The sequence below is a fragment of the Lolium rigidum genome, chromosome 2 (genome assembly GCF_022539505.1).
Source record: "Lolium rigidum isolate FL_2022 chromosome 2, APGP_CSIRO_Lrig_0.1, whole genome shotgun sequence".
Classification (NCBI taxonomy): Eukaryota; Viridiplantae; Streptophyta; class Magnoliopsida; order Poales; family Poaceae; genus Lolium; species Lolium rigidum.
This window is the reverse complement of record NC_061509.1, coordinates 59,525,207-59,539,745: the sequence shown is the minus strand read 5'-3', so window position 1 is coordinate 59,539,745 and position 14,539 is coordinate 59,525,207. Positions and strand designations below refer to the sequence as shown.

Sequence of the window (14,539 nt, the reverse complement as noted above, 5' to 3'; positions counted from 1 at the left end):
TTGTGTGTTTCCGTCTGGATTCAGTATCGTTTAATACATATAGACTAATCATTATGTTTGTCCAGCTGGGCTTGATCTTCCTGTTGCTGTGTCGATGCAGTACATGGATTAATATTCATTCTGTGAAGGAAGTTCTTCCAAATGGATGAAAAGTCAAGTAATCGCTTGTACACCGTAAGGTGCTATATCGTTCACTATGTTGTTTTGCATGTGAGTTGACTAGCACATAATTGGATGAGTCTGGTATGATACCTTTTGTTACATCATTCCATCATCTTGATACGTAGTATAAGTGCATACGTAGCAATCCTTCCATCATTGTATCTTCATCTTACACTGAAGAAAACGTTCAAACCTTAGGCGTGACAAGCAATGCTTACTGTGGAAAAAGTACTGTATTTAAAATCTACGATGTGTGGCACAAAGTAGCATACACGCGCACACCCACGCAGACAAAAGAAGCAAAAATTGATTTATCTTAAAATATCCACCCCATCCGGTGTAGCCCGGACCAGGTGGAGCTGGCGCGCGCCATTATTCGTTGTGCCGTCGCGGACTGGCCCTGCCAGTACCTTGGCTTGCCGCTAGGTCTGCGCAAGCCTTCGGCAGCTCAGCTTCAGTCGGTGGTGGAGAGCGCGGCCAAGCGGCTGCCCCAGTGGGGTGTCCGTCTGCTGAACCGCGGTGGAAGGACCATCCTCATCCAGACCACGCTTAGCGCCTTACCTGTCCATGCCATGATGTCCCTGGACGTCCCCCCAAGACTTTGCAAGCTCTCGGTAAGGTGTGTCGTGGTTTCATGTGGAATGGGTAAGGTGACCTCTCCCAAGAGGTGTGGCGGTTTAGGCATCCCTAACCTTCGTCTCCTCAACGTGGCGCTGCGGTGTCGGTGGTCTTGGCTACAGCGGACGGACCCGGCGAAGGCATGGGCTGAGTTTGATCTCAAGGTACCCCCTCTGGCTCGGGCCCTGGCCTATTCGGCCATGGTTGTCTCCTTGGGCAACGGTGAGGACGCCCTGTTCTGGAAGGACCGCTGGATTGACGGGGCGCGGGTGGCGGACATTGCGCCTAACTTGGCGGCCTTGGTCAGCAAGCGTCACGCCAATTCCCGCTCCGTCAAGGAAGGGCTCGGTGGAGAGTGGTTGCGTGATTGCGGTCCTAATTTGGGGGCTACCGCGGTCCCGGAGTTCTTCCTCTTGTGGAATGCCATCTCTGACATCCTGCTCTCGCCTGACCAGGAGGACGCCTTTCGCTGGCAGTGGACGGCTGATGGTGTCTACTCTGCCAAGTCGGCCTATGGCGCCGGTAGCTTCCCAGATTTGGTGGTCGCGGGCACCCTACAGTTGCAAGTTCTTCGCCTGGCTTGCTTCCCGAAACAGGTGTTGGACGGCGGATAGACTGCAGCGTCGTGGCCTTCCACACCCTGCAGCTTGCCCTCTGTGCGACCAAGAGCCGGAGTCCATTCAACACCTTCTGCTAGGTTGTGTGGTCACGCGTGAGGTCTGGGCTTGGACCTTAGCTCGGTGGGGGAAGATGGAGTGGCTTCCCTCCGTGGACACCGACCTTCTCCAGTGGTGGTCCTCATTGGTCTGCCCTCCGGGGTCGAGGCGGGACCTTTGGACGGCGGTTATCCTTGTCTTCTGGTGCATCTGGAGGCACCTGAATGAGGTTGTGTTCAACGACGTGGTACCGGAGGCTCGAGCGATTAGGGGTAGGATCAAGGAGGAGTCCCTCAGTTGGCGTCTAGCTAGGTTGTTCCGCTCCGAGTCTTTCGGTTTTCCCGACCCCTTTCCTTTCTCGTGGAGGGATGGAGATTAGACTTTGCTCAGGGAGCTGTCACCCCTGTTGACAACACGAACGTTATGGTGTGAGCCTTCTGGCTTTTTCTTCTATGCGATCAATACATAAAATTTTATTTATCTTAAAATATACATGAGTGTCTGTCTATTCTTCTGTGCAACAGTGAGATCGTGTGTGAAGCATTTTCTAGCTGATGCATAAAATCAAGCATCAACACGTTTAAACAAGTACGAATTCCTCAATCCGAATATTCAACAGTCTACTTTTTTCTTACTCCACAACGACATATATACCAAGTAGTTATTACTTCGTTCATTATATAAGGAGAGGGAAGATGAAACTCAACGACAAGCTTTCCAACAGTTCGCTTCTTCAACTTGTTTTTAGAACACTTCACCACACAATAGCTTCATACGCAGCCGTGAGCCGAATAGGATTTCCTACTTCACCTTCGTTACTATGACAGTCCATACAACAAGTCATACCTACTTGATGGTAATTGGACTTTATCTTTTTTTTTTTTTACGGAAACAACTAAAGCCCAACAAGAATTTTGATTGTGTTTCTAGCAAACATGTTTAAATTAAGAAATGACTTGGTCTAAAAAAATAAGAAATAACTAAGCTCTTTTTGCGAGAACTAGTAAGTGTGCACGTGCACGCATATTTTCATTTGCTGCCCATAATATATGCTAAATTTATTCAGCGAAAAGTTAACATATGACATGTTGTAGTAGCTAGAACGTGCAATCATATACACTTTTATACAGATAAAATCTTCTGACATTTATACCGTACAATTATACTTACAATCTTTAGACAACACTTTTTTTTTCAGAAATATATCCTGGAAGGTGTATAATCATATAGACATATAGAAGAAAGGCACAACTCCAAAAAGGCTACAAATCCATTCCACGATACAATGCCAACAAGGACACAACTCCACTCCATGATGCAACGCCAAGACGCAAACAAAAACACCATCTACAAACCCGATAATAAATGACTTGCCTTGCCCAACATCGACGCAAGAATGACAAGAGGAGCACATGACTTCGGAACCGCGTCACGAACCAAGCAAGACACACCGTAGCACGACTTCGACTCTAAGGCAACCCGGAACAACGTACATCATATGCCTAGAGGAGTCGGTGATAAGGGGGCAGGATCCTGACGGATTCGGCTCTATTTCACATCAGAACTCAAATATGTTTCAGTGTTGTATCCTACCCTTTCTTCTAAGATAAGAAGGATATAAAGAGAAGTACACTTACAGAAAAAAAAATCGTGATTAATGCTTAATCTTCCCATTTTCTCCATGTATGGACCTAACGTCATCCAAAGAGCCAGCATGGATATTTAGTACTTCGTAATTCATGATTATGAGATGCACAAAAGAAGCTTCATACGCAGGCGTGAGCCGAATAGGATTTCCTACTTCACCTTCGTTACTATGACAGTCCATACAACAAGTCATACCTACTTGATGGTAATTGGGCTTTATCTTTTTTTTTAAGGAAACAACTAAAGCCCAACAAGAATTTGGATTGTGTTTCTAGCAAACATGTTTAAATTAAGAAATGACTTGGTCTAAAAAAATAAGAAATAACTATACTCTTTTTCAGAGAATAATAAATATACTCTCTCCTTATTCTTTCTCCAACAGAAAAATGCTCACGTGCCAACCTATAAAGGCATGGCTAAAACGAATAAGTATACTTCCTGGATATGTGAGTCTCCGAGAACATATCTAGTACTACAACTCCTTGTTGTGCTACCTGATTCCAGCTCAATCTGGGCCATCAAAATTGGCCCAACGTACAGGATTGAAAACTCAGGACCGGGCTCCCACTATGGCACATTTGCATGACAGACCCATCAGTTTTTCAAATTGTGCTATGAGGTCCAATTTATCCCCAAATCATATGTCAGTGATGCCTCCGCGGGTCAAAATCGATGCTGCAAACACAAAACTGGTCCATTCATTTCTAGTTATCTCCATTTTCAATTCTAGTACTACCAGAATCGACTGAGATTAAATCTTCAAGAGTCTGCACTTAAGAAGATGGTAGTAAAAAATTCAAGAAAAAACGGAACAAAAGAAAAAATTGTGAAAATAGGGGGCAAGAACACCACGGCCAGCTCTAGCATACTTCGTGAAACTCACAAAGCAATCACCAGGTACAGAATTCAAAGGTCGGTAGAGACTATAGAATCACACAGGAAGCTTGCTAGGGGAGGCGACGTAGCGAGCTACAAGTGGTGGGCAGTCGGACGCTCAAAATCTAGGGAAAGATGAGAGATCTGCGGTGACGCTTTGAGCTGCATCCAGATCGCGGTACTGTGAGACAAAGATTTCATAAGGTTTTGTGCCTTGGAGAAGAGATCTGGTGAGAGTTTGAGAGCTGAGCGCCATAAAATTTTCCTCCCTCGTACTGTACTTGACATGGGAAATTTTAACGCAGGGAGTAGAATGCCAATGTTACACTAGAAACCAACCCGCTGAGATCCCTTCCATCCAGTTGGATCGAACGGCCCATGTCCCTGGAATCTGGTAGCAGACAAATGGGCTGTAGCACTAGATATTCTCTCGTGAGTCTCCGTCATTAACAAGCTGTATGTGTGCACACATGTACTATGCATGCATGGTAGGATCGACAGCGCATGCCTAGAGGCAGGACAACCTGCAGGGGTACGTGTGATGGATGTCTCATGAAGCATTACAGGTAGGCAACTGTACTCACGTCGCCTTCTTTCCACCAACACTGGAACACGATAACCGGATAATGATCAAGAAAAAATCGAGCATAGCTCGACAGTCACACCAGAGGTCACCTTTCCAAAAAGGCTATGGATTGATATAATCAAAGCAACAACAAATTGGGAAAATAGATCAATGCTCATAGGTGCCAAGCACCCTGTACACCCAAAAATTTCGTGGTAATTTAAATAAAGGTTTAAAAAATCTGATTGATGCTCCTAAGCTCGGCAAATGACGCCGTTGATTCAAAACAGCTCAAGAAAATGGCACATTGACAAATATCCATTTATGATCAGTAACATTTTAACATAGTATCAATCTGCAGTATGCACTGAAATAGAATCTAAAAATGAAAGGAAAATAGTACCCCCTTACTAGTATTACTTCTTTTCCAATTGATAACTTGATATGCATTTCAGTTTTTTTTTTCTTTTTTGCTGGATGCTTGATTAAAATATACATTATTGAACTAAAAATGCCATTGGAAATATCCATATATACTGAGATTAACAAATAATATTGATGCTAGATTACAGGCCGTAGGTTACCTGAATCGTGTTTTGTGAGATGAAGTATTTAACTTCTCATTATGTATTTTCCACCGGCTTACACCTATTCATCTCCTATTGTTAAGTCAAGCTGTATAATATTCGAGCAAACTGCAACGCATCAGAATTTGATTTAATTAAACATCATTTATGTGAGCTATTGCAATTGGTGTGTACTAGATACCCTTGAAGCTCGATCAGCACTAGGAGTGCCCAGGATCTTGGAATGCATGCTCTTGCCGATGCTTTTTATATATTATCCACTTCTCTTATTTGGGGGTTAATATTAGTCTATTACGACATTGAGTGAGTTTGGTCTTCCTTTTTTTATCGTATTCATGTGCTTGTGATTACTAGGGGTGTTGAAATGCAAGTTTTCACCAACCCATGAAAACAGCCTTATTATATAGTAGTATATTTTAACTTGCTGCATGGGTAGTACCAAAGAAGAGAATTGAACTAACCCATGCGGTTTTGGCCACGTTTATACAAACCAAGGAACCAAATACCCTAATCAAAAGATGACCGCATGATAGACCATACTAAAACCTGCGGGTTCTCAAAAAAAAGATGACCATACTAAAACTATTTTCGTTAACACCTCTAAGTTTCTCATAGTTATTCTCACTTATCTAACCATTTGAAAATTTCCTCTAAGACATAAATAAAATGAATATTCCTCAGAGAGCGAAAACGCAAAAGACATTGATAGAAAAGAAGGTTTATATGTACATGCCCCCCGTGGGGGGCCAGCACTCCGCACTACAACTCAACCCAAGAAAGAAGAGACCCTATTCTAGGGGAGAAGAAGGCGAACACCCCGGGCTCCTGCGTCCGCCCATTGCCGCGCCTCAGTCCTGATGTAGTCGAATAAGGATGGCACCGAGGGCTGTGCATTGTCGAAGATCACAGCGTTCCGATGCTTCCAGATCCACCACGCCGTGAGCATGATGATCGACGAGGTACCTTTGCGTAGCCGGCGAGGGGTAGTACGCACGGCCCGGCGACCACCGGTCGCAAAGTCGCCCTCCGAAGGAGGTCCCGAGGTGGATCGAATCCACGAGAGGACCTCAAACCGGATCGTCTTGGAGAATGAGCACCCCGTGAGAAGGTGCGTCATGGTCTCCTCGGCCTGGTCGCGAGTGGGCATCCGGGCGCATGCGGAAGGCCCCGACGCGCCGGCCTCTCACCCGTCCGAGCACTGTCCGGACGGGCCGGCCAAATGAAGAACTTCACCCTCGGAGGCGCCCGAGGACTTCCGGTTTAGCTCCCAAGATGCCGAGGTGATGGCTCCCTGAAAGAGGGCCTCAAAGCAGGAATGGGAGGTATACTGGCTATCAGCCGTCCATCGCTAGGTCATCCTATCATCTCCCGCTGAAAGCTGGAATTCCCGAAGCCTGCCCCATAGCTGCACGTACTGCCACATTGCGAGGGAATTTGGTCCCCCTGCAATGTCGGGGATCCAGGCGCGATCGAGCAGCGCCTCACGCACCGTACGCACCTTCCTGCGTCGCTTAGGCACGAGCGCGTACACCTCTGGCGCCATCTCTTTGATGGACCTGCCATCCACCCAGCGGTCCTCCCAGAAGAGGGCGGACTCTCCATCGCCCACCACCATGGAGGTGGAGGCAGCAAAGATGTCCAGCTCCGCCTTCGAGAACTACATATCCAACCCGCGCCACGGTCTCATAGGGTCCGTGCGCAATCTCCACAACCAGCCGCACCCTAAGGCTGGTGGCCATCCGTCCAAGGTCAGGGATCCCCAGTCCGCCAAGGGCAAGCGGCCTGCACACCCTAGCCCAGTTCACATGGCAGTTGCCTCCGCTGGCGTCCGCCCTGCCCACCCATAGAAACCCTCGCATGATCTTGTTGACTCCGCTTGAGCGTCTTTTTGTTGAGGCCCGGCACCATCGCCGGTGAAGCGGGATAGCCACAAGTACCGAGCGAATCAGCGCCAGACGTCCGGCGCGCGTCATCATCGAGGCACGCCATGTTGGCAGCTTGTCAGCGAGCCTCTCCAACAGGGGGTCGAAAGCCACCGCCGACAGCCGCCTGGTGGAAAGGGGGATGCCAAGGTATTTCACCGGAAAAGGCGCTAGCTGACACTCCATGAGTTCCGCAGCGCCCGCAGCCTCCCCATCAGTGCAGGCGATGGGGGACACCGAACACTTAGCGAAGTTGGTGCGAAGGCCAGAGGCTTCTCCAAAGAGCCCGAGGATGTCCCGAACCGCACGCAACTCAGCCTCAGCTCATCCGGGTGGCAGAAGATCACCACGTCATCCGCATAGAGGGAAACAGACGTCGCAAGCTCCCGCCGCGCCAACCGTCGCAGAATGCCCAACTCGGTAGCCTTCGACAGCACCTTGTTGAGCGAGTTCATCACCAGCACGAACATCGATGGCGACAGGGGGTCGCCCTGTCTCAGTCCCCGTCGATGCCGGATCGGGGGCACGGCTCGCCATTGAGCAACACCGGGTGCTGGTCGTGGCCGATAGAAGGGAGACGAGCTCCGGAACCTCGGCCCGAACCCAACCTTCCGGAGGACCTCTAAGAGGAATCCCCGAGAAGCCGAGTCGAAGGCCCGCGCGATATCGAGCTTAAGCATCACCCTCGGCTCCTTTTCCTTATGCGAGAATTTGGCCGTCTCGCTGGACCAACATGAAATTGTCATGGATGCACCGTTTGCGAATAAAGGCGCATTGGTTGCGATCCACCGGCGATTCCATCCGGGAGCCAGCCTAGTGGTCGGGACTTTTGCCACCAGCCTTGGCAAAAATGTGGATCGGACCGATCGGTCCAGTAGTCGACCAACCCGACGAAGCATTCGGGCGTTTGGGCAGCAGGACTATCAAGGCTTGGTTGAGGCCTTGAAACCCGCGCCCGCACATCGTGTAGAGTTTGTCGAAGGCCGCCATAAAGTCGACCTTGACCACACCCCAGCACCTTTGCAAGAACTCCGCCGTGAACCCATCAGGCCCGAGGGCCTTGCCCGGAGGCAGATGTCTGATGACATCCCAGACCTCGTCCTCAGTGAATGCCACCTCCAGGTCGGAGAGATCCTCTGTGGGCGTGTCTAGGAAGTCCAGGTTCAGCGAGTGCGCCCGCCCCACCTCGGTGCCGAGCAGGCCCTCGAAGTGTGCAAAGGTAGCTTCAGCCATGGCCGCGTGATCCGAGGTAACCGCGCCATTCACCCTCAAGCTGTGAATCGCGTTCTTTTGGCGCCTATATGCCGCATGTTGGTGGAAGAAGGTTGTGTTGGCATCCCCCTCCCGAAGCCAAGCAATCTTTGCCCTTTGGCGGGCCATCGTCCTCTCCAGGGAAGCCAGCCCCAGATAAGCTTGCTTGAGGTGCGCGCAGAGTCGACGCTCATCAGGGGATAGCTATCGGGATTCCATGGCGATGTCAAGCCTCAGCACAACCTCCCGCGCTATCATGAGCTGCAGTCTGACGCACCCAACCTTCTTATCACTCCAGCACATGAGTCTGCGCGCCGTGAGCTTCAGCTTAGCAGTGAGCCTCTCCGAAGGGGTCGGTGTCACCCCGGACCACTCCCCGAGCGCCCTGGACCACCTCGGCCGAACCCATCGAGCTTCAACCAGAATCGCTCGAACCGGAACCTCGTCCGTCTCCTTGACCGTGTGGTGCGGTCAAGGAGGAGGAGCGCGTGATCCGCCACCACCGTCGCCACGCAGCGCAAAGTGCAGCTGTTATGGAGTTCCTCCCATCCTACCGAGACAAACACTCGGTCGAGCCGAACCAGGGTAGGGTGCTCACGCTCGTTAGACCAAGTATAGCGTCTGCCATGCAGATAGATCTCTTTGAGCTCGCAGTCGTTGAGGAAGCGGCGGAATCTGCCCATCATCCTACGGTTGAGATTACCGTTGTTCTTATCCTCAGCCCGATAGATCATGTTAAAGTCCCCGCAGAGGGCCCAAGGGCCCTGGTGTGTCCTGCGGGTATCTCGCAGCTCATCCAGGAAGGCGATCTTGTCAACCTCCGCATGTGGCCCGTAAACACAGGTCAGCCACCACCAAGGTTCTCCCCCAAAGGGTGCCACCCTAGCAGTGATGCTATTAGCACCTAAATGGGCGCTGTCCAGCTGCACCACCCTGCTCATCCAGGCCACAATCACCCCACCCCGAGTATCGGACGCAGTGCAGAAGTAAGCATCAAAGTCCGCGCCCAGCGCTTCCATAACGATAGTAGGGGTTACAGCTGATAGTTTTGTCTCCTGGAGACATACAATAGACGCACCCGTAGAACCTACAACACTCCTAACACTTGTCCGCCTTGCGCGATCATTAAGGCCTCGCACATTGGCCACCAAAATCTTTGGTTCGTACAACATTGGAGCGATCATCCGAGCACCGAGCAACCCGTGACGGGGTCGAGCCTCCACGAGGCGTCCACCCGTCATCCCCAGCGATGGTGGGGAGCAGCCTACGATCGAGGAGAGCGTCCAGCCGTAGAACTCCGCAATAGCCTCGATCATATCATCCATCAGGGGGAGCTCGTACATCTTGTGATAAGCTTCTAGGGCTGCCGCTGAAGGCGCCTCATCCCCAGAAAGAAGGCCAATCTTGCGCATCAGATTCCGCACCGCCTTCATCTCGGCATCCATCCCTCCTGGTTGCTTCGCGATCCTCGAGCTCCGGCGCGGCTGAAAGTTCAGCTCGACCAACCTCCGTCTGACGGCAGGGGTATGCAGAAGAGCGTCCGAGCGCGATTTCGCAGCTTTAAGGAACTCTCCCAACGTCCTTGGGCGCGCCACACGTACCGGCACCCTTGGTACAGGCGCTTGACGCGCCCTCTGGAACACCAGAGGAGGTGAGGCGAAGCGGCACACTGACGGAGAGGCTGCAGGGGGCACCATGGCGTTAGCTTGAGACGGGGGCGTGTCGGCCTCGATCTCCTCGTCGACCGTCTCGTCATCGCAGGCCACCTCCACCGAAGGAGCATCCAGAATCGGTGGGGGAGGGGTCGAAAGGACCATGACCTGGAAGAAGTGCCCTGCAACGCACCCAGCCCACCAGCCGACGCCGCCGGCCGGCCCGGTCTCCACTCGGCCAAGCGGCCCATCCCGGGTAGCAACGACGAGGCCGACCGGGCCGGCAAAGGCCTCCAGGCCCAGCAGCGGGTGTGGGACGAACGGGCCAGCCCAACTGTCCAGGCCTTGGAGGGAAGGGGGCTCATTGCCCGAAATTTTGGCTGGTGAGGCGGGAAACGAAACGGACAGTGCTCCAACGCGGAAGCTTCCTTCGCCAACCCCACCGCCCGCCGACAATTTTGAATTAGCCCCAGAAACCTCCAAATCTGGAAAAGCTGGGCAGTCCCGCAGCGGTCCCACCACGGCGCGCGCGTCAGCCACGACCGGCCGTTGCGCGCGATGGACCTGGTCCACGGGCCGCGGCACTGTTGCATGCAGCAGTGCATGACGCACTGAAGCCGTGGCGTTGGTGCTGCCACCCTCCCGTCGGCGCTCGCAGCTGCCACCGCCTGCGCCCGCAACGTCGGCGATCACAGCGGCCACCCTGTCGTCGGCGCTCGCAGCGGCCATCATCTGATCTTCCCCGGCGACGGCGGCGCTTCCGGCAGGCGCTTCGACGCCGACAGCTGCCACACCATCATCATACCATGCACGCACGTCACCCGTGGTAACTGTGGCATTCACGGCAGACACCAACGAAAGCAGCTCCGGCGCCCTCGGCTGCCTCAGATTAATTAGTATGGACATAATTGGTCCATTGAGCATTACTCTATACCACAAACCCATGTTTTACAGAGAAGTATGCACAGGTCAACACAACGGAATAGAACATGCATGCATTTCCCATGTTTCATGTCTTAGGCAAGGTTAGTTGCGATAGTGGAACATGCATATGTCCCCTGTCTATGTGTAGAATTCTACACCTTACTATATGTACATCATTTTTATAAGGCGTGTTTACTGGAATTGGAGGCCAAGCTACATGTAGCCTTTTATTAAAAAAAAAACAAAAATCCTATTCGAAGTTTCAGAAAGATTCAAAAAAATCCTGGATATAGCCAATGATGTATTCTACAATAATGTAAATTCTTTATATTCTAAGATACATAAAAATGTTGCTGTAATGTGGACTATGCCCATATCCACACATTTTTCATTTTTGTGTAGCCTATAATACAAAGAATTTCACATTGTGATTTAACACGCTTGTAGTGTACATCATTGGCTACATTCAGAATCCTTTTTCAATTCTTTTGAGACTTTAAAATACAAAATTTTCAAATAAAGGGCTACATGTAGCATGGCCTCCATTTGTAGTTTCTGGTGTCTTGAACAAACATATGTGTTATCTAAGATTGGAAATAATACCAAGGATAATGGCTACATTTACTTCACTGTTAATTATGTGCTCTCTCCGTTCCAATTAGTCGGTCCAGATTACATCTAAATCAGCAACAACTAATATTGAATGGAGGGAGTACCATTTAGAGGTGAGAGATGATATTATTTTCTAGATAGCCATATATATATGCATTCAACAATGTTCTAAAAAGAAATAGAACTAAATAACGGCATAATGGAGGAATGTCACTATCTATATATGAATGGGCTCACCATAAAATTAAGATCGAAAAACAAAGAAGCGCTTTATGACTAAGATTTGCTAAGTTGTATACAAGGACCATCAATCGATATCAGATTCTGATAGACCCCTGATTTTGGGCAACAATTGTTATTTTGTAGGCTTTTAAATGATAATTAGTGAACATTCCCTGAACTAACTATATAACACAGCAACATTGCATTAGAGCAACTATTGAGTGTTTCTATAAGACAATATTTACAAGCATGGAAAATTCAAATAATTTCTTCAAATATGCAGGCATAATAAGTGAACATTTGATGAAGTACAATGATGATTATCTTACATTACGTACATCGGATTTCCAAGCAATAAAAACTAGGAGTCAGCTCAATGGGAAATAATATGTAGTTTTCCTTAATTTAAAATCAAAGATAAACAAAAAAACACATTTTATAGTTCTATTTCATGCAAATTTTAATGAAGTAAATGCTACTTCCTCCGCATGATAAGTGTCAGAAATTTAGTACTAAGTACAACTTTTGTACTAAGTTTCTCACACTTATTATGGACTTGAGGGAATAGGAAATATACTACACCACATAGAATTGAGTGTTAATTTGCAAGGATCTCTCTAGCATGATATTTAAGATACTAAAATGACTTATCCTGCCATTGCTAGCTGCCTCTTTGTTAAATCTGTGCAAATCTTAATTATTTGGAAACATCACACATATGCTTAGCACATATGTATTGCTATCATATGCTTTTACATCTAGGAAAAATAGATGGTGAATCATGAATGAGAACATGCTGGTTGAAATTTGTGAAGAACAAGGTGCACATCTAAAAAAATGTGGTCAGCCGATCACACACTTAACTTAATATACGAACTTAACGTGTCGACAATATATGAATTCAAAGAACGCAAATATATCTAAACCGATAAAAACTTCCATATTGCAAATGAAGGACTGAGAAACTATACATCACATCAACACAATGGATCCAACAAATTAACTAAAATTTTACTGAATCATTAAAAAACCTAACACGTGCAGCTAGCTAGAAAATCAAGCACCACAAACTAACCTAGTAAGAGGATGTTGACTATTTAATGAGATAAAAATAATACCTATTTATATATGGTGGCTACTATTTTTTCTAAATCCATCACCTTGAGATCACATCAACCAGATCATCCAAGAGACTAGCTTTTACTACGTGTCACTCATTTCTCCACATGAATTGATCTAGTTTTGCTTAGGTAGGCCGGTTACTACTCGGCTCGGTTCATATCCTTTTCAGCTTGCCTCTTCAACAGAAACAGCTTTCTGAGTGTTTTTTTTTTCAAAGATATTTGTCTGAAACTGCAGGACGGGCTTCAGTTAACCTACCAAAATATATCAGTCACTTGGAGACTGATACCGAACCAATTGTTCACTCAATAGACCAAACCATGCATGTCAAAGTAAGGAAAACTAAATGGTATACAATTGCAACCAATTGGAAATCTCAAAGTAGGAGAAAGTGGAAGAAATTCACACCTCAGAAGGAAGCATGGGAGGAGTAGTTCCTTCTTCGAATTTATTGTGTAGCTCTGTTGGCTATTAAATCATGATGCCCTTATCCTGGAAAAAAATAATAATAACAAAAAGGGTCAGCCGTGAGTAATAGTTAAGACCACAAACGAGGCACAGACCAAAGTATAACCAAGCAGCCCTCATCACCACAATGGAAGCGGATCCCTGAACAAATGGAAAGCAAAGCAAACAGACATAAGCAAACACTCATCAGTAAAACTGCAACAGCAGGAGTCACAGTGCACCCTTTTACAGTGTGCGTGAGGAACAGGAAGGGAAGAGAGAGATAGATAGATAGAACCAAATGCCAAAGTGAGAGAAAGACAAAGGGGCCTAACCTAAGATGCAAACTAGATCTGGCAAAAGCAAGGTGAGGCCACCTTCCTTGCCAAATATGGGTCATCTCTTAGCTTACTCCATGCTCTTTTTTTACCCCAACAAGAACTTGATCAAACCCCACCACCATGGCCAAAACCTGCCGCCATGGGAACAAGCAAGGAAAGAAGGAGGGGCTTGTTAGGGAGAGGAAGAGAGAGGATGCATGCTAGTATTAAATCACCACAGGGTTGCAGTGTACCGGCAGCATCTCCATGATCCAGCTCCCAAGGCGAGTACACTGCAAAAGGAGAAGAAAAACATTTTGGGGATGAGAAAAACAAGTAACAAATCCAATCATTTATTCCAGTACTTCAAGCCTACAGCTGCTGCTCCTTACAATTACCACTAGCATCCGTATCCTCTCCTCGGTAGTAGCTCCCAAAGCCAACTTGATTGGAAAGATCAAAACAACACAACAAAAAAACAAAGAGTGCCCACACATCTAAGAGATAAGGAAGTAGCATGGTAAAAAGTGGGAGAAAAGCCTGAGTACTTGCCGCATGCGTGTTCTGTCTTTTGTGGCTGAGTTTCTCTCTTACAAGCAGGGCTAAACCTTCTTTGTTGTGAGGAAAAATATGAACAGTTGAATTGAAATTGAATCAAATTGGTTCCAAAAACCCACCTGTGGATCTGAATGTAAGGCGAACTCCCAAGAGAAAGAGGCTGACAGAAAGAGGAGTGAGCACGCGGCGAAGACGGCATACATGTTATGCCGGACATCATGCCGTGTGCTCACTCTCTTCTGTCAATCTCTCGAGGGCATCTACACTGAGAAGCTGACCTTACTTCACAGATTGCACAAACGAAGAACAACATCCAAAAAACAGCACGCAAATTGCAAAAAACCCCAATAATCCGAATAAAACCCCCAAAATAACCTCAGAACACAATAAGGAAACGG

General features: G+C 48.0%; 1 long non-coding RNA gene across 1 annotated transcript; it reads right to left on the bottom strand.

Moving 5' to 3' along the window:
* Positions 1–13,226: 13,226 nt before the first annotated feature.
* Positions 13,227–13,997, bottom strand: LOC124691806. The gene is made up of 3 exons (XR_006999159.1): positions 13,838–13,997; positions 13,599–13,735; positions 13,227–13,425 (listed from the first exon to the last, which is right to left on the bottom strand). It is a non-coding gene; the product is annotated as an uncharacterized LOC124691806 (long non-coding RNA).
* Positions 13,998–14,539: the final 542 nt, after the last annotated feature.